This window comes from Molothrus aeneus, chromosome 1 (genome assembly GCF_037042795.1).
Source record: "Molothrus aeneus isolate 106 chromosome 1, BPBGC_Maene_1.0, whole genome shotgun sequence".
In the NCBI taxonomy this organism is placed as follows: Eukaryota; Metazoa; Chordata; class Aves; order Passeriformes; family Icteridae; genus Molothrus; species Molothrus aeneus.
The window spans coordinates 62,539,806-62,563,060 of NC_089646.1; the positions used below are offsets into that span (position 1 = coordinate 62,539,806).

The window sequence follows — 23,255 nt, forward strand, 5'->3', positions numbered from 1 at the left end:
AAAATATATGTTTGTCTTGCAATTATGTAAATAAGGTAAGTGGTTAAGATTTAGATCTAGAATAATAATGTTAACATCATTGTCCCTTCAGTAAACAGCAAGCAAGTTTTGGATGTAATGTTGTTTTTGCTCTGTATGTTCCGTGCCACAGAAAAACACGGGCAGACACAGAGATTATGTGGTATTCTTATTGTATTTAAAACAATATTTAGCAGAGTAGCTCCTGTTGCCTTTTACATGTGTTTGAAGGAAAGCCCTGCTTCATCAATGGGAATGTGTCAGAATTTTGTAATAAAGCATGCTGTGTAATATATTTAAACACAGTCCAAATTAATAAAAGTGTAGTGGACATGAAAGATACATACTCAATGTGACATTTCAAATAGGGAGAAAATATGATAATGAGCTATTTCCATGTGTTGCCATCCTTCTGGTTAAATAATACTTCTGTTTTCAATGAAGCCACTGAGCAATAACATTCATTTTTGGAGTTCCACAGCGGTTAAAACTGATTGTATGCAGGCTGTAATCATTATCCTAATTCTGCCCAGGAAACCCTCTCTCCCCACCATGGAGAAATTTGGAATAAAAAGTCTCGTTCCAGGAAAAAGAATTTCCAAATAATCCTGGGCACCAGATCAAAATATGAGCTCCAAATCCGTTCCTTTTTCTTAATAAGAATCAGCACTTTGAAAAATGCTGCTCTGCAAGGAAATAATTGCATTAGTCAGCCTCTTGGCACTGGCGTGGGCTGGAACCTATTCTTAAAATGAGGCCCAGCCTCGCCCTGCAGTGCATCCAAATCCCCCAAAGATGCAAATAGCCCCAAGACCCTTGGCTTTGTTCTTACAGGCAAAAAACTAAAACATGGGACAAAAGGAGAGAAAGCAACTTGGAAACACAGTCTGTCTAATGCTGAGGCAGCCTTGGGTAAGACAGGCATCTTTTGTTTGCTGAAGAGTAGAAACCAAAACAGGAACTGGAAATAAGAGGTTACTGTTTTGATGCTATCCTTTCCTTCCAGAGGATCTGATCACACAGATGCAGGGTCTTTAGCTAACTGTATAGACTAAAGGACTGGTGATATGTCATTACGTTTTTGCCTCTTGACAGGATTATAGTGCTTATGATCAGGACAACTCCAATGCTCAGGCCCTGACACGCACTAGCAAGATTACTTCAGTTGCTCTATGCTAGAGAGATCTTGCAGTTAGTCCAGAGAGTAAGCCTATGTGTCTTTCACTTGAAGGAATTTTAGAATCACACCAAAATATTCCTTTTTATTAAGACTCTGATTATCTGCTTATCTGATTTTCAATGGCGAAAAGGCTGCACATCATTGGTGAGGGATGAAAGACAAACTGGACTGTTGGAACCCTGGATGGAACCATGGACTCTTGGAACCCTGCCTTACTGGATATCAAAAGTGCAATGCTGGAGCCTTGAGGTACAGGAACGGAAACAAGACTTGCCTGGCAAGTCCTGAGACATTACTCTCCAAAAAAACTGATCTAAACTGATCAGTACCCTGGAATTTACCAGGAGGTAGGTGTTGAAGTGTTTTTCGTGTGCCTGTTTTGTCCTTACATTGTTTGAACTTTTGAGTAACCCACATCACCACCACCAGAACTATTTCCTTCCCAGTGCTCTTCAAAGAGACCAGTTGTAAGCCTGTAATGTAAACTATTAAGATTAGTGTGGAACAGAATGGACAACTCATTCCTTTGTTCAAAGACTACCAAGAAACAGATCTATTTCCTGCAACACAGGAAGAGTACTTCATTTCCAAGATAGTTGTATGCACAGCTTTGCATGTTAACTCTGATGAATTCTATTGGATACCCAGGAACTGAGTCCCTCTGTGAGGTGGATGAACAGGGCAAGCAATCAGTGCCCACCCCCAGTGCTCCTGCTAATTGCTTTGTTGGCAGTGCATTTCAGGTGCTCTATATTCCTCCCTCTTTGGGCTAATATTGTACCAACTGTTTTCTCCTATTCAGCTAAAGAACAAGAAGCAAATGCTCCTTTGTTGGCTGATATTGACCTAATGGGAAAACACTATGAAGATGCAGCTTTCAGCCATCATCTGAATGTAGTAGTGTAGTAGAGGAGGACTTTAACCTGTTCATGTTAAAACTGAAGACAGGAATGTGCATGTGTCAGTAGGGAAAGCATGTGACCTCACTATGCCAAATCACAGTTTGCCAGAGCCCTCACCACCTGGTAGAATCATGGATGGAGTCCGAGTTTGTGTGCTCATTCAAGATCATCAGCTCTGTGCATTAAATACCAGACTATGCTGGGTTTTTTCTGCATTTAGATTTAGTTCTTCTGCTGCTGGAGTGTTCTAGTATTGTGGTCTCAGGTGTTACAAGGTGTCTGAACAAAGAACCAACCTGCCTTGAAGATGGTTCCTTCAGAAAGAAACACAATGGATAAAGTTCAGACCAATAGGGTCTAAGTGAGCCTTGCTGCTCTGGTGTGCACCTGTCTGCCTGGCAGCCTGGCAATGCCCAGCAAACACCCTGAGGGGAAGGAGTGCTGCTGGAAAAGGGATTGCCATGGGATGTCTTGTCCTGAAGAAGGCAGGGTTATCCTCAGATGAAATACATGTGCCGTGTGTTTGGGACTAGTGTGGGATAATGAGCCAATAATAGACCTAATGTCTTCTGTCACCAAAGAAAGAGTAGCTCAGTAAGAATTTGTAAATCGGCAGAGGTATTACAGATGTCAGTGTGAGATGTTTATGGCATTAAGGGTGTGAGAGTTTAGTACAGGTCTGAAATTTTCCACCAAGGTGTTTTTTTCTGATGGGAAGATTACACAGTATTTTTAAATAGACAGAGTTTTCTGTGAGACTCATCCTCGCATTCAGAGTGTGCTGAGTGTGATAAGGGCATGTATGTACCTGTCCTTCCCAGACTTCTCTTGCTTCCCACTACCTGGGCCATAAATCTGAGATTTAAGTGATGCATGCCCCTTTGCCTACAGCAGATCAGACACTGATAATTCACTACAGCATTTTCTGTGTGTTTGTCCTCGTGAACAGGAGCTACACTGTCTCAGGCTGAATGACAGTTGGCCCTCTGGCTTTGGTAGTTCAGGGATCTCTGCTCTTTACCAAATAGAAAATACAAAAAAAATCATGGAGTATTGGGAGAACTGGACTTGCTTCTGACCAAGGCAGTAACCCCTGGCAGAGGGATGGTGGGAGTTGATTGAACAGCAAGAAGAGAAGATAGTGGGTTGCAAGGCAAACCCAAGAAAGCTGTTTGATGCAGCAAATGAGGGAGAACTGGTCGAATGATGCATGGAGGGAGTAGCATCCAAGAGTAGAAATAACACATCAGGTAGCAATGTTACTTGGAGGAAAAACAGAAGTGCCAGCTTGACAGATCAACAACTCAGACAAATTAAAAAACTAGCCCAGGAGACGTTTAGTCAGAAGCAACCCAGTTCTCTTGCATTATGCTCCCAGAGTGTGCAAGAATACCACTGAATTGAATAAGGCCCATGGGAACACAGAAGGCAATTGTTGATAAAAACCCATGTGAGAGAGAGATGAGGACCCAGGCAGAGCTGCTGTGTTCAGAAAAGGGAGGATTGAAGAGAGCTGCAAGGGCAGCTGTTGATTTGGACCATTCCGAACATGGGGTAGCATCTAGAGACCAGGGGGAGGGCATAAAATGGGTGAGACTGTAAGGAAATAAATCTAGCTGGGAGAGGAATGGGAATAAATAACACAGGACCTCTGGCAAGTAAGGGAGTGAGAGGACATGATATCTAGAGAACAGGCAGAAAAGACAGAAGGAGGGGGATTGCCTTTCTAATTATGGGTATCTGTAACTTTTCTGAGATATAATGGGCAGAGGATGACTAACAAATGGCTGAGTCACAGAAACCATGTGACTGAGATTCTAAATTCATCTGCTAAGGGGCTTGAATATTCACACAAAGCTTAGAAATTTTCCTCTAATAATATTCTAGTGCAGGTGATCCTAAACCTCCTATACCAAAAAAGCTTTCCAACTGCTATTTGGAAATATCTATCTCACTAAATTGGTCAATATTCATGTTGGCAGGCAACAATATTACTTTATTTCTCCATTCCTGGTGGAGAAAGCCACTTTTGGCTGACTAAAATTGTCCATTTTTATCCATAGAACCTTCTGCAGGGAGCTTTATATGGAAGGTTGTTTGAGCCTTCACCATAGCAATTTAGTAAATGATGTTGCTTCAAGTCAGAACAGTGTTCTGCCAGCCTTTGTAAGTCAACTTATAAACATTAACTGTCTACTACTTATAGGATTTTCAAATACTTGATATGTCATGAAATAAGAAGAATGAGTGCCCTCTGTTTCAAGGTGCTGACTACTGGAAATCTTTATTTCATGCAACATTAGTGCTGGCAGAAATTGGTAGAACCATCAAAAGAATTTACTCATGACTTCCACTCACCCTCGTCCTCCCATGTGACTTAGATTCAGGAACTGGTGTAGGTTAAAATTATCTTTTGTCCTGGCCATCATCTGATTAATCAGGTACAATCATAGTTGTTTGAATTATTTCAGATAATATGTTTAGGAGAAAGACATAAATGTGAAATTCCACCCCCCACCCCCTGCCCCACTGCTAAAGAATGGGACAATTTCTTCTCCTTATAGCAATTACTGAAGAAATACATTCTGATGAAAATCAGGGTTAATGTCTCTCCCCAGCTGAGCTGGAGTTTCTGTGTGTACAGTTAGGGAGATTTGGAGAGCAGTGAGCTTTTGTGAGTACTGTTACATTAATGAAGTTTCCTTCCTTTTGACTTAGCAATCTCTAGTTTACTTGAGATGAGTGAGTTGACTCACTTCTCCCTTACATTTTTGTCATGAGGAAAGAACAATAAAACAAGCAAGCTGGCTACTGAGGGTATATCCAGAGCAAGCAGGCTTTTAGCCTCAGGTTAGGACATTAGTCACATGCAAATTGGTGATGATAAATCAGTGCCACCTGGCTCACAAAGCTGCCTAGGAAATCACCAAATGAAAACATGATTTTTAAAAGTACACAGCTAATCCCCCTCAACATAAAGAAACAGTCCTGACTTCCATGTCTAGCAACATTTTTCAGAGCAGGAGCTGGACTTTTCCACAAGGTTCCTCTGGAAGTTCCAAGGAGTTACCTGACTCCTAGGCCATCATTTGTGCCCTTCCATCCCTTTTTCCTAAGAGCCAGAGAGTCTCAGCATCTGATGCCTTTATGAAACAGCAGAGAGGAGGTAGTTCTGATTGTGTTTCTTTGCAAAAAGTTTCACTGCCACAATTCCCTGGATGTTACACAGTGCTCTGAGCTTCTGCCTGCACAATAACTGGTTTTAAACATTTCTGTTTAATCAAGAGTGAAGTAAATGTCAGAGATTCAATGTTCTAGATCAGCAGTTTCCAACACTGATACATCTTAATCAAGCAATTAGGTGCTTTTTTTTTTGTCATTGTTTCGTGTTTTCCACGCTGGAGAAGGGAACAGATTTGCTGCTTTGCTCTGATGACTGCTAGCAGCAGTGTTTGTTGTTAACAGAGACATGTACACCTAACCACCAGTTGGCAGGTGTTAACACTTTGTTACTCGCTATTCCCACATGCTGAGGATTGTGGGAAAGCTGTCAAGCTCTCTGTCTTGTGTAACACTCAGCTTTTACAATAACAACAACAACATCAACAAGCTCTGAACAAATTCAGCAGCTCTGTAGGAATGCAGCGATGCAGCACTAGCAAGGGAAACAATAGGATGGATTCTCCTGGCTTTGATGGGAGCTAATATCAGGTTTTGTGGAAAGTTTGAGATATTTCCTTACCTTTGCTTGAAAGCAGGTAAATGGAGGCTGTGTGTTCTTTTTTTTTTTTCCTTCTTTCTTTTTTAATTGGTGATATGTCTGATGTTTAGAAGAAACCAAGAATGCATTGTGTGTGCCCCAGCATTTCTAGTCTGCATCTGATATTTGTACTCGCCCATATTCAGGAAAGAAAGCCATGAATATAGCACTCAAACAGAGGAAATAGCACAGAAAAGGATAGGAACGTTGATCTTTTTTTTTCTTTTTTTTTTTTTTTTAATCTTTTGGGTCGGGGGTGTGACTATCAAGTGAGAAATGGGAATTTCTTTTAGTGTAGTACAACCCTTCTGGCAAGCTCAGATGTGCCAAGAAGAAAAGGTCCTCTGTGAGCCCTAAGTATTATTAAAATACTTCTTTTTCTCTGTTGCTTGCTGTCATCCAGGTGCTCAAACATATTCTGCCTTTGCAGCTACAGAGTCATGGCTTTATAGTTGAGTAATACAAAGAATTGATTTATTAATGAAGAAGTGAGGTTTGATGGATTTTTGATTTACATGAAGACAGTGAAGAAGAGGGAGTGGGAGTTGCAAGGCAGCTGCAGCTGGAGAACAAGATAGAAACTCAAAAGAGCAAGTGGGCCAAACAGTGCAATGGATTAGATGAGCAACCAGTTTATATGGCTGATTTTAATAGTGCTGCACTGCATAACTGTACCCCTTCCTCCCAAACAGCATAATGCAGACCACTTCTTGAACCTGCAGAATTATGCTCTGTGTGAGGAGAGATTTCATGCATTTGCTTTTTGATGAGAGCACTTCAGATGATGGGAGCATGATCAAAGGAGTGATCATGGGTTTTCTGGCATGTAGGCTATGGCTGGGCTGCCTTTTGAGCACAGTTCCAAGTCTGGGGTCATTCTCCAGTTCATCTTGCATCCAAAATGAACACTCCTTGCACTATGGATGGGCTGGGTTCAGGATAGGACATTTCTTGAGATACACCCATGATGACTTGAGTCTGCCAATGCCTGTCCTGTGAAAGATGAGGAAATGCTCCCTGACAGGTGGGTGAGCCAAGTTCTTTCCTGGGAAGGTTCCTACTGTATGACACGGACGCTCCATGGGATATGGAGGAAGTTGAGCAGAAGGTTCTCAACAATACAGTTGCATCGTCATATTTTAGTGGCCTGCCCCCAGGTCTGTTTTACACAAGGCAGTGTTGACATGGCCCTGAAGACAGTGACTTTAATTTTAATTCTGGAATTAATTACAGGTTTGAGGTTAGTCAAAAGTTAGGGGCTTAATGAAGTGGGATGTGCAAGACAACTGCAGAAACGAATGGATGAAATCCCCTGGGCTGTGTTTTGCATTGGGTGGGATTCCAATGGTCTCTCACAATTTCACAGGTCCCTGAATCACTGCAGAAAGCAGTTTTTTTAATGGACTTAACATTATTTTCTTGACATGAAAATCATCCCTGTACCTGTGCACTGCTTTAAAAGCCTTCCTGCTTACAGGGCCATGTCCTGCAAGCTGTTTCTGAAAGATCTGTCTGCCAAACTTGTGGGTGAGAGGGAGGTACTGGCTCACATACATCTGCAAGTTGTATTTTCCTAGCTTCAGATTTCTCTTAAAAAATTATTTGCTCTTGTTTGGCCACAGGAAACCAGTCAGGGGGATCACTGACATTGGTAAGATCAATACGTAGATCAAATATTGATAAACATCTATTTTGTGTATGCATGGTCCTGAATTTGTTCCTGCACATATTGAAGGATACTTTTGTCTTTTAAAAATGCTAGATAGAGAAATCTTGTTGCTTAGGGAAGCCATGGGGAAAGTGAGAGAAGACTGAACATTTCATGAATGGGACTCATAAGGTGGGTCTAATTTCCACCATGCACCCTCATAGCTTGTGCAATGCTTGTCTTTTTTAAGTGGAGACATGTAGTGTGATATGTAGACTTTTCAGTGCTTGTTTTTGAGGTACTTAGGTGAAAAATAAGTGATTTGGTGCAATGAAATTGCAGATTTGATTTGAGAGTATTGCTACAGGCTGACAAAAGACCAAGTTAACAGGGAATAAGAAGGGCCTTTCTTGAGTCCGGAATTCTGTCCTCCCACCTGAAGGCCAGGCATACCTGTGAGCACAGTCCCATCCACTGGCACTGTAAAATCCCATATACATGCTGGCTAGTGACATTTCACTCTGCTGTGCAATGGGTTGGAAAAGACACTTGCAATTCCCTGTGTGTTCCTCCATTGTGGGCTGGGATCTCCCTGAAACATGGCAGTGGCTTTGCTGTGGTCATGTGCTCTTCTCTGCAGCTGCTATTTTCTCCTTGTGCTGTGGAGGTGCCTGGAGGACTGGAACAGAACTGGTTTGGGCTGGTGGCATACCTGGGAGTCAGTTCCTCCTTAAGGATTAGAACTATTGTGCTGATCCTGCAGACAGGAGACCTATCACTTAAGCTACTTGCTTTTATGATTTATCTGAAGGACTACAGCTGAGCTTCATGGCTTCTCAGCACCTTAGCTGCCCTAGTTTGAGCAAAGTCATCAGCATTTTGCAGGGGGATTCATATTTAATTTGGATTTTTTGATCTCCATAAGCAAAACAAGGAAGAAAAGATTTCCTGAACTTCTGGCAGGATTTCTGCACATTTTTTCCCCCTTCTTTAGTAACTTCATTTGTTTCTCTTTTTCCTTCTTCTTTTTCCCACCCCACCCAGCCTTAAACAGTGCCGGGAAATTCTGTACTTACCCAGCTGTACTGTCTGAGGAATGCCAAGCTGGTTTTTTTTCCATGCATCAAAATCATAATAGTTTAAAATTACTTATTAACTCTCTGAGTTTCCCAGAGAGAAGACATCATATATTTAACTGATATGCGCCTTGTGCTTAGACAAAAGGCCAAAGGTTAGAGCAAGTGGATACACATGACAACTTTATCCAAGTCCTTAAGGATTTCCCATTGACTAAGTCACAGTTTCATTCTTATTTTTTGCCAAGTGAAAATAATTAAATGATTCAAGTAAAATAATTTAATTTATTTTCATTGCAGGTCTCTTCCTGCTGCACACTCTGCAGTCTGTGGACAAAGAAGGTATAGTTGTAACTCAGATGGCTGTCTTGCCTCAAAACATGCAGTGATCACCTCAAATAGCTCACCTCAAATTGGGTCATTGCTTGGGAATGCATATTATGAAATCGTTTTAGAACAAGCTTTATATGTTAGCAAATGGATCACATAAACATTTCCTTGTGTGTAACCACTGCTGCTGTGTTGATGACAAAAATGTGTTACGGATGTTTCTGTGTCACTTCATAGCAGCACGACTTTTTTCTTGCCACTATTACATGAAGTTCCAAAACACTGCAGTTCTGTGGATTAGTACTCTTCTGCTCTGCTAGGAAGGGGAAACATTTGTTTGGACTGGCAGGAAACACTGTTATTTAATTTATTGTGCTTTTTGGTGGGCATGTTATATGCTGTGGGCTACGGTGAGTGATTATTCCCTGTATAATCCTGCAGCATTCACAAGCAATCACACCCACATCAGGATGGTGAAATCTTTATCAATAAAAACATTGTGACCTACTACTCGGTGTTATTGCATCTGGAGTTTCCAAAATGTCTGGGGAATGCTCAAGCAACAAAAAATGGTGCACCAGAATAGAATTCTGCATGAGAAAGCCTCCAGGCTGCAATAATATTTCCTCAGCCACCCTCACTGTTGGGCCCTTCCTGGCAGAGCTGGACCACATCCACAGGTCATGTTGACTTTGTCTGGATTGATGGTGTTTCAGCAGCTGTCCCCTGCTGTTTTCAGGAAGCCAGGTTTGGAGCCATTAGGTGAAACAGCCCTGTAAGATTAAGAACAAGTGCCAGTGCCTGGCATGAGGAGCAGTATGACTTTGTGTGTGAGAGAATAGCATCCAGGAACATCCATTGTACCTGTACCCATGTCTGGGTGTGTCAGAGGACTCCAAGGGAAGATAAATGGAATCTGAGGGCAAATCTGGGGCAAGTAGGTCTCTAGTTCCCTTGCTCTTCTGATCCCATAGAGACCTCCAGCAGATGTGGTGCATAGCTCCCATGTCATTGCCCAGTTCTCGCTTTATGACTGTTTGAGGTCCTTGCTGGGATGAGATCTGTGGCCACCCTTGAGACTGTGGTGGCACAAAAGCTGTGCTGCCTAATGCACTGCTTGCTGTGTTGTGTAGGTTTCAGGAAAGTATCAGAAAAGAAATGGAAAAGGGGTCTGAATTTCCCCAGAACAGGCAAATTAATGAAACCTGCTGAGCCTACAATAATGCCTCAGAAATCTCTTCCTTTCTCCTGTGTTTGTTTATATCTCACCTGCACTTCACTGCTGGACTTGGGACTTGGAGCTGAAAAACAGTTTTTCAAGCAGCAAGTTTGAACTGTAGGACTTGGGGAGTGAAGGAATGGTCTTCTCTCATCCAAAGGTCACTCCTTGAATGTAGATGTTTCACAGACCTTTGCTTTGATACCAATTAATTTTCTAGATTTTTGAATAGTTGGATCCTAAGTGGCAAATACTTGGATCCAGGTGGTAACTGGTACAGATAGCAGAAAGTGAAAAGCAACTCTGCTGTTTTTTTTTTTCCTTGGGAACTTAAAAATTCCAATCTTGCTGCATTAAAATAAGTCATGCAGAAATGCTCCAGCTGTTCTTTGCACTGTGGAAGCCAAATTCGGCATTTTGATGGGTTTTTTCCTTTGTTTTAAGAGACCAGTTGTGAAACTGTTTGATGTCTTAGGTAACAAAATCATACCTGTAATCTCCTTCCAGTTATTTGGGTTTTCCTAGTTATTTTATTTAAGGTGGACTTCTTACAGGTCATTGTGTAAAATACCAAGTTCACAGGAGGTAAACTGGTCAGCCTTCTTTGCAAGCTGGGATGTCCTGTAGCACTGACAGACTTTTAGTCTTTTAGACTCCCTCTTCTTCTTTTTCACTGGATATTCTGATGGCAGCTGAATTCACAAGAATTTTGATCAAAATCAGTAGAACACACCAGCAAATAATTCCTGTGGCATGCGTTCTGTTTCTAGTAAGAGTTTCATTTGGTACAGAGTGTGGTGAGCCCTTCTCAACTCCATCCATTTGCAGGAAGAGGCAACCCTTTTTTAAATACTCCTAGAATCCATTGAAGTGGTTTTTATTATTATTTTGAAAATTAGATGTGTCCTATTTTTCCTAGCAATTTTCAGGTGTGAGAGTTCTCTGAAATGTAGGCGATATTCATCATGATGTTTAAATGAAGGCTTATGTCTCTGCTTAACAGTGAGTTTTCTGCCCCTCACTTCCTTCTCAGTGCATTCAGGAGCAGGAGCATTGAGTTTGGGAACATTTACTCCATAGCATTGATGCCTAGAGCAATGTTTATGCTGTGATTTCTGGATGCATGATCAAGAGAATAGTATATGCTGTATGGAGCAGCTTGTACCTGAGCAGATGCAAGGATTGACCCAGGCACTGGGTAACCTCATGCTTAGATGCCACATGGGTTAGTCCCCTATCCCTCCAGTAGGCACGGACTTTCAGTGCTCAGTTCCTGCTGGTTTCAAGGAGAAGAAAGTGATCTGCGTCCATTACCAAATTATGTAGAGTCCTTTCCACAGGGCTTGTAATTTCAAAGTCATTCCTCTTGTTTCAGTGAAGCTATTCGAAGATTTCCAGGGTTACTAGTAATTTTAATTTAAGCCTTTTTAACTTAAAAGTTAGTCAGCTCTCATAAGGCTCGAGCCAGGTGACAAGTGAAGGTCACAGCAAAGTGACATGTGCAGCAATATCTAGCCTGTTATCAGTGACTGCACCAAGCACAGTTCAGTACCTGACCATATGACAGCACAGCAGCCTGCTTTGGTCTTCATTTTCTCACTTTAATTGGGTGGCCTTTCTCATGTCTCTCCCTGCCTCTAGTCTTATTAACTTGTGAGCATGGAACGGACTGGCTGAGATATCAAAAGACTGGGTACTTAAGATGAGCAAAACCATCCAGCAGTTTGTAGTAATTCAAAGAATATGGAAGCATTTGCACTTTCTGATACCACCTGCTTTGCGTGCCAAAGATTGTAATGGGAACAAAAAGCTTATGGGTTTCGGGATGGGAAAAAAAAAAGCTTTTCTGTGGAAAAAATTAAAGAAAAGGGCAACAGAAGTTGCCTTGGGATGTGAGTGAAACAGAAATGTTGGTCAGGAGCTGAGTGAAGGAGGTGGATCTAATTACTCTGTAACAAAACAAAGGAAGGTGGTTTAGGAGACATTTAAATTGCAGATACTAACCTCTACTGCAGAACTATAGATTGGACTGTTGTAGGTAAATGTGGAAAATGTCAGTCCAGTCCTTTTTATGGGAATTGCCAGGATCACAGAGATACTCATAGAGAAATTCATCAAATACTGTTATCTCTGGATATGTCTTAATAATATTCTTAATCTTCACTATATTTTCTCTTGGGCCTATATGCTGCATGAATATTTCTTGGCATGCCTACAGATCTCTAATTGTTTGTATATTTGGCTTGCCTCAGGCCTGCTTTAAATGAATGTATGTAAGAATCTTTGCTATGTATGGGATTATTTAAGTGCTATTGCCATATCTGTGTGGTATTGTTTACCATGTGTCATACCATTAAAAAAAACCAAAAACCAAAAAACAAACCACCACCAAAAAACCAAACCAAATCAAAGAAGATCCAGAAGCGGAATCCTGTCAAGTTTTTGATCAACATAATATATTGAGCAGTCCAGTCAGTGATATTCAAAGATGTTTGGGCTACATCTGCACACTTAAAATTCTGTTGGTTGAACTAAACCACCACTAAACCACTAAAGCACCATATTTTTTGAACTAAACCACTAAACCACCATATGTTTTCAGAGTTACCTGAGAGGGTGTAAGGATGTGCTTGCAACTCATCTAGAAATGACCAAAGTAGCTCCAAGCTACTTTGTCCAATAGCACTGAATTCAATGTGGAAAGAAGTCTTGCTTCTGAAACTTGATAAATACACAAGAGAAACTTCCTCTCAGCTGATCTTATTCCTTAGTCTGAATCATAACTGAGCTATTGTTTTGGTTTGCCTCCCTCAGCAGTCCTTCCCTTGCATGTCAGCATTAAGCATGTTGCATGAAGCTGTGTTTTATGTGCACTGGAGGGCCCTATGTGCCTCTGGAGGTGGGTAGTCAGTGACTTGAATGCCCCTGCAGCAGTGGAGACTGAACTGGGGAGGCAGAGGCAGACACAGATTAGGAAATTGGACCCTCTAGGTAGCAAAAGAAGTTATGAAATACAGTGCCATAAAAATTTTTCTGGGGGTGCCTCAAAGGATTGACATGTCTCTTTTGTGGTTTATGTAATTTCTGGCATGACAGAGAATGGCAGCCCCATTTTTCAGTATTCAGGCTTATTTATTGTGTGTCACTGCCTTTGAGTTGGCTGTTCCAGACAGGTACTTTCGTGTCATTTCCTTATTCCTGCAGTGTCGTTCTGCCTCGCTCTTTCTGTGTGGAAAAAGAAGACAGGGTGAGAAAAATGTGCTGGTGGTGTTTGCCTGAATGGCACACTACAGGGGCAGGATTTCTTACAGAACATTTGTGCCTGTGTGGCACCAGCACCCGAAGCAGGGCAGTTGAGGGTGTATAACAGAGCCAGTAGAAATCTGGCTGATCGTGTCTGACACACTCTGATTCAGGCAAAAGTGCAGATTATTGGGCTCAGTGCTGCAGCAGTGGCATACTCAGAAATGTTTGGCAATGGTCCTGACAATGTTAGAGTTAAGACTATGGCAAAAAAAGATACTGAGCTCCATGGATTTGCCCATAGAGTGTACATGGCACTTGGACCACTAGCTGATCCCCCTAAATGAAGTCATACCATGGTTAGTATGCCCAGCTCAGTTCCTGTCATGAATTCTCTCTGATGGGTCAAGGTGGACAGAGTTCCAAACTGTTCCAAGTGGTTTGAGTGCAGTGATGTGCTGAGTGGGCTGGCTGCAGTCATGCTGAAGTGCATTTGTTTTCAGTTCTTCAGCATATAGGAGTCTCCAGCCCTAAAGCAATGGGCAGACTTCCCAAAAGGCAGGGAGGCAAGCTAAAGAGTGGCTGCTTGCCATTTCTTTTTGATCCATTCAGGCTAAAAATCAGCTTTGCATGTGAAGAAAGAGAGGAGGTCTCTGTTGGCTGCTTTTTAAGAGATTTTCACCTTTCTTCTCCTCACTTCTGCAGCAGGGTGTTGTGACTTCCCTTTTACATACCCTTGCCCCATCACCGACCTACCCTGTCTCTAAAGCTATCACAAAGAACTGGTTCTATCTCTCTGCCCTGACCCCAGTATCTTAACCCACTCCCCCTGTCCTCCCTCACTTTTTGTTTTCCTCTTCTCTCTCTCCATTTCACCTCCTGTTAGGCAAAATCTGTGGAATAGAGGCTGAGCGTGGGCTGAGAGGAGAGAAAGTATTTAGACACCTCTAAGCATAGTGTGTCTTCTTGACAAATAGCCTGGTTATTCTGGATGAAGAAAGAGAAACAGATCTGATTCTTAGCCACCACCGCGGAAGTACATGCTGCTGCCACACTTCAGGCATTGTTCAGTTCCTGTAGGAGGAGCAGGTCGATGGGAAGGTTTCTGGGGCCAGCATCCAAAGTGCTCCCTAAGAGTCTCTGGGAGTGTCAGCAGATTCCTCAGTGAGCCAAGAGAAGGGCCTCTGTGCCTGGCCGGGCTGGCTGACGGCACCTCTGAACTATGCGTAGGATTAGCTGCTGTCACACGCGCAGCCTTCCTGTAAAGCCGGGGGGTTCAGCCCCGTCCACTCCCTCGGAGCCTCACAAAGCACGGGACTCTGGAGGCCTTGGATCCAACCCAGGGTGTTCAGCCTTGTCCACTCCCTCAGAGCCTCACAAAGCACGGGGTTCTGGATCTCTGGAGGCCTTGGATCCAACTCGAGTGTTCGGCCCCATTCACTCCCTCGGAGCCTTGCAAAGCATGGGGCTCTGGAGGCCTTGGATCCAACCCGGGGTGTTCAGCCCCGTCCACTCCCTTGGAGCCTCACAAAGCATGGGGCTCTGGAGGCCTTGGATCCACTGGTGCAGAGTTCTGGCTAGCACGGTATCTCTGAGTGGGGAGAGAGAAGGGCAGGAGTTGTGCAAGAGACTTTTTAATTTCATTACTTTCTTCCCATGCCCTGTATCCTGTCTGTGGAGAGCTCTCAGCAGACTTGTGGACCTGCACTGCCGTGTGAAGTGAAAAAAAAGAAAAAAAGTGATGGAGAGTGAGAGAAAACCAAGGGAATCCATTAAAAATGCCTCTGCTACCTCATTAATCTTTTGCAGCAAATAATATATGCAAAACTTGGGCTAGCAAAGTCTCCAAAGAATAACATTTTTTTTGGTGAGGTTTTAACAAATTAAAGAAATAAATTAAGTCAATAGCACAGCAGGAAAGTGCTTGAGGCCTCCAGGATTTGTATGTTTTACCATTGTTCTAAAAATAAACTGGGGGGGGAAATTTAAAAGTCTTTCAGTTGAAAAATAATATTTGCTTTAAGTAGCTGTGTTTGGGTTTTGCTCCCGCACAGTACTTCAGCACCTTCCCTGGCCCTGAGGCTGACTTTTGGAAAAAGAAGGTGGAAAATAGTAGAAGCAGAGGTCGCACAGCCATGTGGTGAAGGGAGAGGCATGCTGGGCGTTAGCGGGAAGGATGTAAAGCAGAAATTAAAACCCTTGTGCCTCACCCCACTGTGACTGCTGAGATCAGGCATGTGTTAGAGATTAGCAATCAGCTTACTGGCACTCCTAGGCCCAAACCAGTGGGAAAATTTCTGGCAGATTTGGTCAGTTTTGGAAGAGAGGTGACTGGCACCCTCCTCTCTTGCTGTACTGTAGACTGGTCATTATTTTAATGATTAGAACAAGGCTTCCCAGGTTGCCAGAAACCAGAGAAGTTAAAGGCTGCCTTCTGATTTTCCTTTTCCATGCTCCTTTTCGTAATTTGCAGGACTGACCTAAGTGTGTAACAGCACTACAGCTCCGTCTTTTCTTCTTCCCTTAAACTGACCACTTCCCCTCTCATTCCAGCTGCTACCTACTAAGACAGTTCTCCACTGCCTCTCCTCTCCTCCCCAGGCCACCTCTTCCCATCTGCTGCCTGCTGTAATTTTTTCCAGCTCCACCCAGGCCTTGCCTCACTCTCTGGCCTGTCCCAGAATTGGAACAATGGCTTTTTGATCTACAGTCAAAACCTATCATTTGATCAGTGATTTGCAGGCAAACAGCATTCTGGAGAGAGGTCTACATGGTGGGTAGGTGCCTAGCTTCCTACTTCCTTTACTAGAAGAGAGGTATCATAAAGTTCTCCTACTCCAGCCATTGCTCATGCTGAAACAGAATGCAGGTACATTAAAAAAGAAACTAATCGAAGGATGCCCTCAGAGTTGCAAAGGCAAGGCTGTTGTTTTCTAGTAGGTAAACTGCAAATTGACTCTAATTGTCCTGCTACTCACACAAATTTCTCAGTAGTGGGATTTATGTATCTGTATAAGGAATCACTCTGTTCTTCTGCACAGCTTTTGGTTGATAGACCTCTGACACTTGTCCTTCTAACCTCAGTTCCCATCCCTCCAGCATTCTCTCAAGAGACTGGACTACTGATTTTATGTAGGTCACCTGTGCACGGAACAATCCCATGTGCATGGCCTGAATACACACATACAGACACCCTCATACATGCACATGTTTGATAATTCCAAGTCAGCAAGTGCCAAAATTCCAGATACTCCTGGTATCTTCTGTTAGTCCCTGTGGGAATGTTTTTCTGTCATAGAATTTAATTACACACACTTCTGCTCTTTTCCTCCCTTTCATCTCTGCCTTATTTTGTGCACAGCACGGGCTGTGCTTAATTACTGAGCAGCAACTCAATATTTAGTTTTCTCCTTACTGCTCACTGTGTGGCCACGAGCCTTATTGATGGGACAACATTCAACTCCTTCTCTGATGAGAAAATGGTTGATTCCCTTATGAGCTTTTCCGTGTCCTCATCATTGCATGTGTATCTGTGGATACACAATGCTTTATGGTAGAACTTGTTCTGATACCTGTTCCCAGACCTCTGAAGGTGCCCAGTGACTGCTTTCACTCTTGGGATGATTTTAGAGTAGAAAAATATGCCTGACAAAGCTGTGTAATTTGCTGTAAAAGGAGGTAGCTATTTTGTTTTTCTGCTAGTGCATGCTCTGTTGTGTTAGGAAAGCTGTGGGTGAACAGTGAGGTGTTTTATTCTGCCTACTTCAGTTCTGAAGAGAGGGGAAAACTCCCCCTTCTCAGGAGGCTTTTGGGAGGGAAGAAGAGGTTTTACAGAGGGCAGTGTGGGACATCCTATTCTACCTGATACACACACCCAAAACTGGAGCAGAGCTCTTGGGAAACTCCCAAGCATGGCACTGGGCCATGACATCCCCACTTCGCCCTCATAGAGCATCTCCTGGGAGCCAGCAGGAATGGTCCAGGACTTGGAGCTGATAATTGAAAATTGCTGGACTTAGGGAAGGTTTGGGAGCTCCTTAGCATGTGAATACATAACAGATGGGAAGATGAGGTGGGGAAGGAATGGTGAGGACTGTTGGGTTTTTTTTTTCTGTTCCAAGTTTTGTGTTCTCCTTGTTTGCAGTTGCCTGAACTCACATCTGTGCAGATCCTAACCCCTTGGCATGCTTGGGCTGCTCACATTAAGGAAAAGGTGTGAGAAGGCCACCTTAGAGTGCTGGCCAGCTTCAGATGCAGTTGAAACTGCAACCAATTTGGCAGCAGCTGGATTTTTTTTGGCCACATCTGCCTGTGTGGGATGCTGTTAAATCCTAGTGGCAGTCCTGGATCTGGGGCTCTGTAGAAAACTTCTGGCTCTTGCTGATTACTGTGCTGAATCCTGAGTATTTTGGGGAGGCAGGCTCATCATGGTGCTGGCATTTTCCCCTGAGAAGAAAGGGAATACATTTGGTTCCTCTAGGGCTGCAACAGCAAGCACTGCCTCTAAGGAAGATCTGAGACATTGCATGGCATTGCACTTGAGTGACTAAGAAGGATGATGCTTACTAGGGTGAGGGTGACAAAGAATAATCCCACTTCTCCTGCATTTTGCCAGTCAGCAAAATGTTAAAGGTATTGCTGATTAGATGGGACTGAGACCAGATCAGTATTTAACATAAGCCCCCAGCAGGCTGCGGAGAAGGTCTTTGAGACAAGGATGGATGGCTGTAAGTGTGGGCTTATGTGTGAGGACGACTGATGATCCATCCAGTGAGGAGGATGCCAGGTGCTAATTGAAGGACAATAAGTGTTCTGCCATCTATAGTGTTTTACTCAGGTTCTCCTTTCCATCACCTTAGGAGAATGTTTTGTGTTTTAAAGGCCAGCAGGGGTTTCCAATCTAAGACATTGTTGGAGTTACATGACCTGATCCAAGTATTCCAGAGCAGGTGACTAGACAAAGATGTACACTCAGCTTCTTGAAGTGTGGGAGACACCCTTTAGCAGCCATTATTTAAAACATGGGAAACATATTTACATGAGTGATATCTCAATTCCAACACTGTGGGAAAAAATAAATACTCATTGCCCCAGCTGCTGTGGTGTGCAGCCAAGGCTTGGCAGAAGCTGTGGTTCAGTCTCCTCTGAATTGCCAGCTCTCTAAGCAAACTCTGTTATTGAAACAGAAGAATCTGTTTTCCATTGGGATTTAAAACAATTTGTGATGAACTCTGGGAGTTTTTTAGCTACCATATTTTGAAATTGTCCTTGTTAAAACAGGAAGAAAGGGGATCCTAGGGCATAGAGGGTCAGTGGTCTGGATTTGTTCATCATGTGAGTGGAAGGGAGATCTGCAAGTGGTTTCAATAACCAGGCAGCAATGTTTGTCAAGGCAGGGACAGGGATGCCTGGCAGACTCCCCTGTAGCACTCACCATGTGAGCAGAGAGCAGTTGTGTTTTTGCATGTTCCCCTCATCACTCTGATGCCTGATTCCAGCCTGGAGTATCAAAAATCTCTAGCAACAGGTTTCTGGCCTTAGAGGGAGGAGGGCAAGGAGGGAGAAGGGCAAGGGCTTGCAAGAGGCTTATAAGGTTATGTCACACTAGTCAACTAATATTTGCCTTTGTTTCCTGAACAGCATATACTAACTTTTAGGGTAGGTTCTCTAGAAGTGACCCTAGGACACATGTAGGAAGCCAGGCTATTTTGAAACTGAGGAATGCTTTATGGCCAGCAAACTTAGAAAAAGATTAAATTTTTGTTAAAAGAGGACAGCTTGGAAATTGTGTCTGGTTCCGAACCAGAGCTTAAGCCCTGTAAAGGGCAGACATGGGGTTAAAAAGGGCTGGTCTAGGTAAAGGATATTCCACATAGAGCCTTGGATTTGAGGCTGATTTCTGTGATAAGAGCCATCTTTAATGGAAAGCTGAAAAGATATTATAAAGATGAAACAACTGGAAATAAAAGAAGCCTGGACAAGTTTTTTATTTACATGGTCCATGTAAATCTGTCTCTTGAGCTGTAGTTACTGATCTATTTTTACTTTCTTTGCTTCCCAGAGGCAAAAGTAATAGCTCTATGCCAAAATAGCTCTAGGCCAGTTTTCCCAGCACTTACCAAAATCAGCATGAGTTCCTCAATGGCCGATGTCACAGAAGTTGCCTGTGTAAAATTTCAGAGGTTTTTTTGTAAGCATCGATGTTGTGGACAGAAAGGGTCCAGATAAACCCCAGGCCCTAGATAAGTTTGGATCGTTATCTATACTTAATATCATGTTTTTGTGATCTAGGTTCCTCTCTGCTTGATGTCTTTCCAAGATTCCCCTGTATTCATTTTATCCTTGATAGGCTAGTGAACATCTACAGGCACTGTATCAAAAGGTTTGCAAAGGCAACAGCTGAACATAATCTTCAGATAAACACAACATACCATGGCCACATAAAAATGGTTTTTCTCATGAACAGAAAAGTGAGGCCTATAGTTCTGAAAAGCTTTTGACTTAGATGTTTCCCGAGAATGTAGTGAAGATCAAGTTATCACAGCTGTGATCCTGTAACATGGTGAGCTGGGCTGTGGAAACTCTCAGGTATATACCTACAGCTTGGCTACTCAGAGGATTTTGAGGTTTATGTTGGGAATGCCCTGATGGGTGGTATGCTGCCAGGGTTTCATGAGCCTGACTTGAGCCTTCTCCAACTTAGACAAAAGAGAAGAAATGAGCTGCATATTCCACCCCTGATGCAGTATAAGCATACAAACAAATGTATCTATCTCTGCAGGGCCACATTCAGATGCACATGTTGGTTCCTCAGTGCCAGATCCTGCTATGAACTCTAGCTCTGGATGCTGTTAGAAATGGCAGAAGGAGACAGATATCTGTATCTCTACACATACACAGGTTTTATCTTTTTTTGATCTGCAGCATATGGTGATGTTTGCTTAATCCATAGAAAACTCACATACCTATACATGATGTAACAGGTATTTTCCTCACAGCATGCAAACATGGTTTTGAACTGGGCTGTATTTGTTCCCATATCCTCTCCATTTCTGCTGCATACATAGGCAGGTATGCTTGGTATTTTGGTTCTTTTTTTCTTTTTTTTTTAATCCCATAGAAAACACATAAATAATTCAGAACACATGCTTTATGTCAACTGTTTCAATTATTTTATCTCTATAAAGAGGGCAGAGGCAAACCCCATTCAAACAAGCATGGGGAGGAAAATGCACTGTAAAATGATGGCTGGGGTCATGCACTGATATATTTTTGACTGGAAAAACCAGCTCAGAAATGTGATACCTGTGTTTTAATGCTTGGGCACTGTGAGTTGCTGAGTGCACATAAAGAAAGTTGAGAGCCCTCTGAGTGCATCTGTGCAGTCACTATTTGTCCGTGACTATGGGTCAGGATGGGCTTCCAGATGTTCAGAAATCCCACACAAGTATGCTGTAACAAGAGACTCCATTGGAGGGTGCTAAATTTCTTGGCATTCCCTAGGAATTCAGCCCCTTATAAAATACGAAGTTTGGGTCACTTTTCGTAAGGGTGAAGCCAAGTCCAAGCTCCTGAAGTCAGATGGAAGTGCTCTGTTGAATTAAAAAAGGGGTTGGAGCCATAAGATCTCATCTTCCATACAGATGTAGCTGTTTCTTTTGCTTTTCCATCTCATAGATTCTTGACCGACCAGCTGCTGAGAGAATTCCTAAAGGTTACTTTATTTTTCAGCCCACCTTACATACTCCTCATAGTTCATGTCAGAGCCCTAGTCTCTTTATATGGAGATGTTCCCCCTTACCCCACTGACCATGCTTCAGCATTGCTGAGACACCCTGTCCTTAGCCCTTTGTGGCTTCTTGGTTTATTCTAATAACTTCATGAGATATATAATGTTGTATATCTTGTGACATAGTAGACTTAAACCCATTTCTCTTTTAGCATGGTGATAATAAATGTCACCACTACTTGTCTGCCACTCAAGTCCTGATATGCACTGCAAAGCTAAAGACAGCAAAACAAACTAGGTAATACCCTGGGCTGTCATGTCCACAGCATAGAACACAGCAGGGCAATTCCATCTTTCAAAAGACCCATTCCTGAGGATTACTTATCAGCCCTTTTTCAAAAACCTATTTAAAGGACAAGTCACCAGTGTTTCTGTGAATATCCTGTCCCAGTATCTCATTTTTCCGCAGTTGGAAGATTCCCCTCATGTCCAACACAGCTGTCTTTGATGTAAATCTTGTTCCCTCCTCAGTGGCCACAGAAGCAATCAGTAACAACCTTTTATGTACCAGATAGATGGGGGACCCCGTAACATATATGCTTCTGCTGTGGTTATGTGGAACCAGAATTCTGGGGGCCTTTCTCTGACATATATTTTACATCTGTCCTCAGAGAAGTCTGTAATTTCTATATTTTGATACTCCAAAAGAGTGCTCGGAGGGTACATTCATTGGTGTTTCCCAGGGCATTCAGATACTGCACTGAGAGAGGCTACATAGGTGAAGAGAGAGAGAGAGAAATCAGGCATACATATATTAATCTGGTAAAGGACTGATATTTAACTCAGCAGTGCCCCCAAACAGATGTCAAAGACTATATTATCAGCATGTCTCTTATCTCTGGAATTTTGTTCCGTGCTGTCCTGCTTTACTGATTGCTTTGTGGTTTGTTTTGCAGCTTCCTGGAAAGGAGAATTTTAAGAACCAGAACAGAAAAAAAACCTGGTAAAAGCTGTAACTGGCTCTGCCTGTCTGTGCTATGACAGCCAACAATATCACCTGCTGATGATTTACAGATTCCTGGGAGATGTGTTGTTGAGTCTCAAAGAACTGGAACAAGAACAACTCGCTCAAATTGCTTCCCGTGAAACAGCATAACGTATCCACCCGCTTCATGCTCTCCTAATTTAGGACACGTGTAGCCTGTAATGATGAACTGGTCAACTGATTATGTTGCTGTAAATCTCATTCCCCACCTTACAAAACACCCCTGATTGACCCCTTTTTCATGATAGCTCAGTGCAGCATTTCCTGTCCACTTCTTGAGAGGAAGAAAAACAGCACCAGCCACTTGCAAAAGCACTTCTCAAGAGTGAAAAATGCAACATTTTGTTGTTTTTATTTCACTGGGCAGCCTTTTCAAGTTCTGTGACCCACTTTTACTTCCCTTTAAATTGTGACCAGTATTTATTTATCCCTCTTTGAACACAATAATTTAATTAAGAAACTAATCAGCAGTGTTGAACTGATCTTTCAACTCACCCCTATCACTGAAGGAAGTTTATGAATGCATAATACAAGAAAAATCCTATTATCTAAAAAGGTTTCTACTAAAAGTATTTGGCATCTAAAAAGTAAGACTTGAAATTCTGTGCTAAATTTATAATGTAAATATTTGAACATTATTTATAGAGTCTGAAATGTACCCCAACTGAATCTAACAATTTTTTTCTGGATTATTTATTAAAAATAAAATTGTCACAAGTTTAAAGAATTGAATAGTATATTTTGGGGTCTGAAGGACAAATTGTAAAGGTACCTGTGTAAGAGAGAGAAGTTTAATGGTTTAGGTTGCCTCTTCCATCAGTGGAGAGTGGTTGGCATGTTCCATTTTCTTAGGCACTTATCTTTGCATGGAAATTCATTGGCTGATCATCTCAGCAGGGCATTAACAGAATGTCTGTGGTTAGTCATCATCATCATCATCTGTTATTCCCAGTTCCCTTGGCTTCAGACTGAGAGAATAATTCTGAACCCTACCTGGGATGGAAGCACCTGGGGCAGAAAGTGACCAGATCCCAAAAGGAGAGCTCCCACTGTGTACTCTTGCTCAACCCTGGGAACTCAGCTGCTGCTGGCTGTCTAACAAGAC

General features: G+C 42.6%; 1 long non-coding RNA gene across 1 annotated transcript; it reads left to right on the forward strand.

Moving 5' to 3' along the window:
• The first annotated feature begins 1,509 nt into the window (after positions 1 to 1,509).
• On the forward strand, positions 1,510 to 22,803 carry LOC136553501 (uncharacterized). The gene is made up of 3 exons (XR_010783164.1): positions 1,510 to 1,545; positions 8,885 to 8,926; positions 22,062 to 22,803. It is a non-coding gene; the product is annotated as an uncharacterized lncRNA (long non-coding RNA).
• The last annotated feature ends 452 nt before the right edge of the window (positions 22,804 to 23,255 follow it).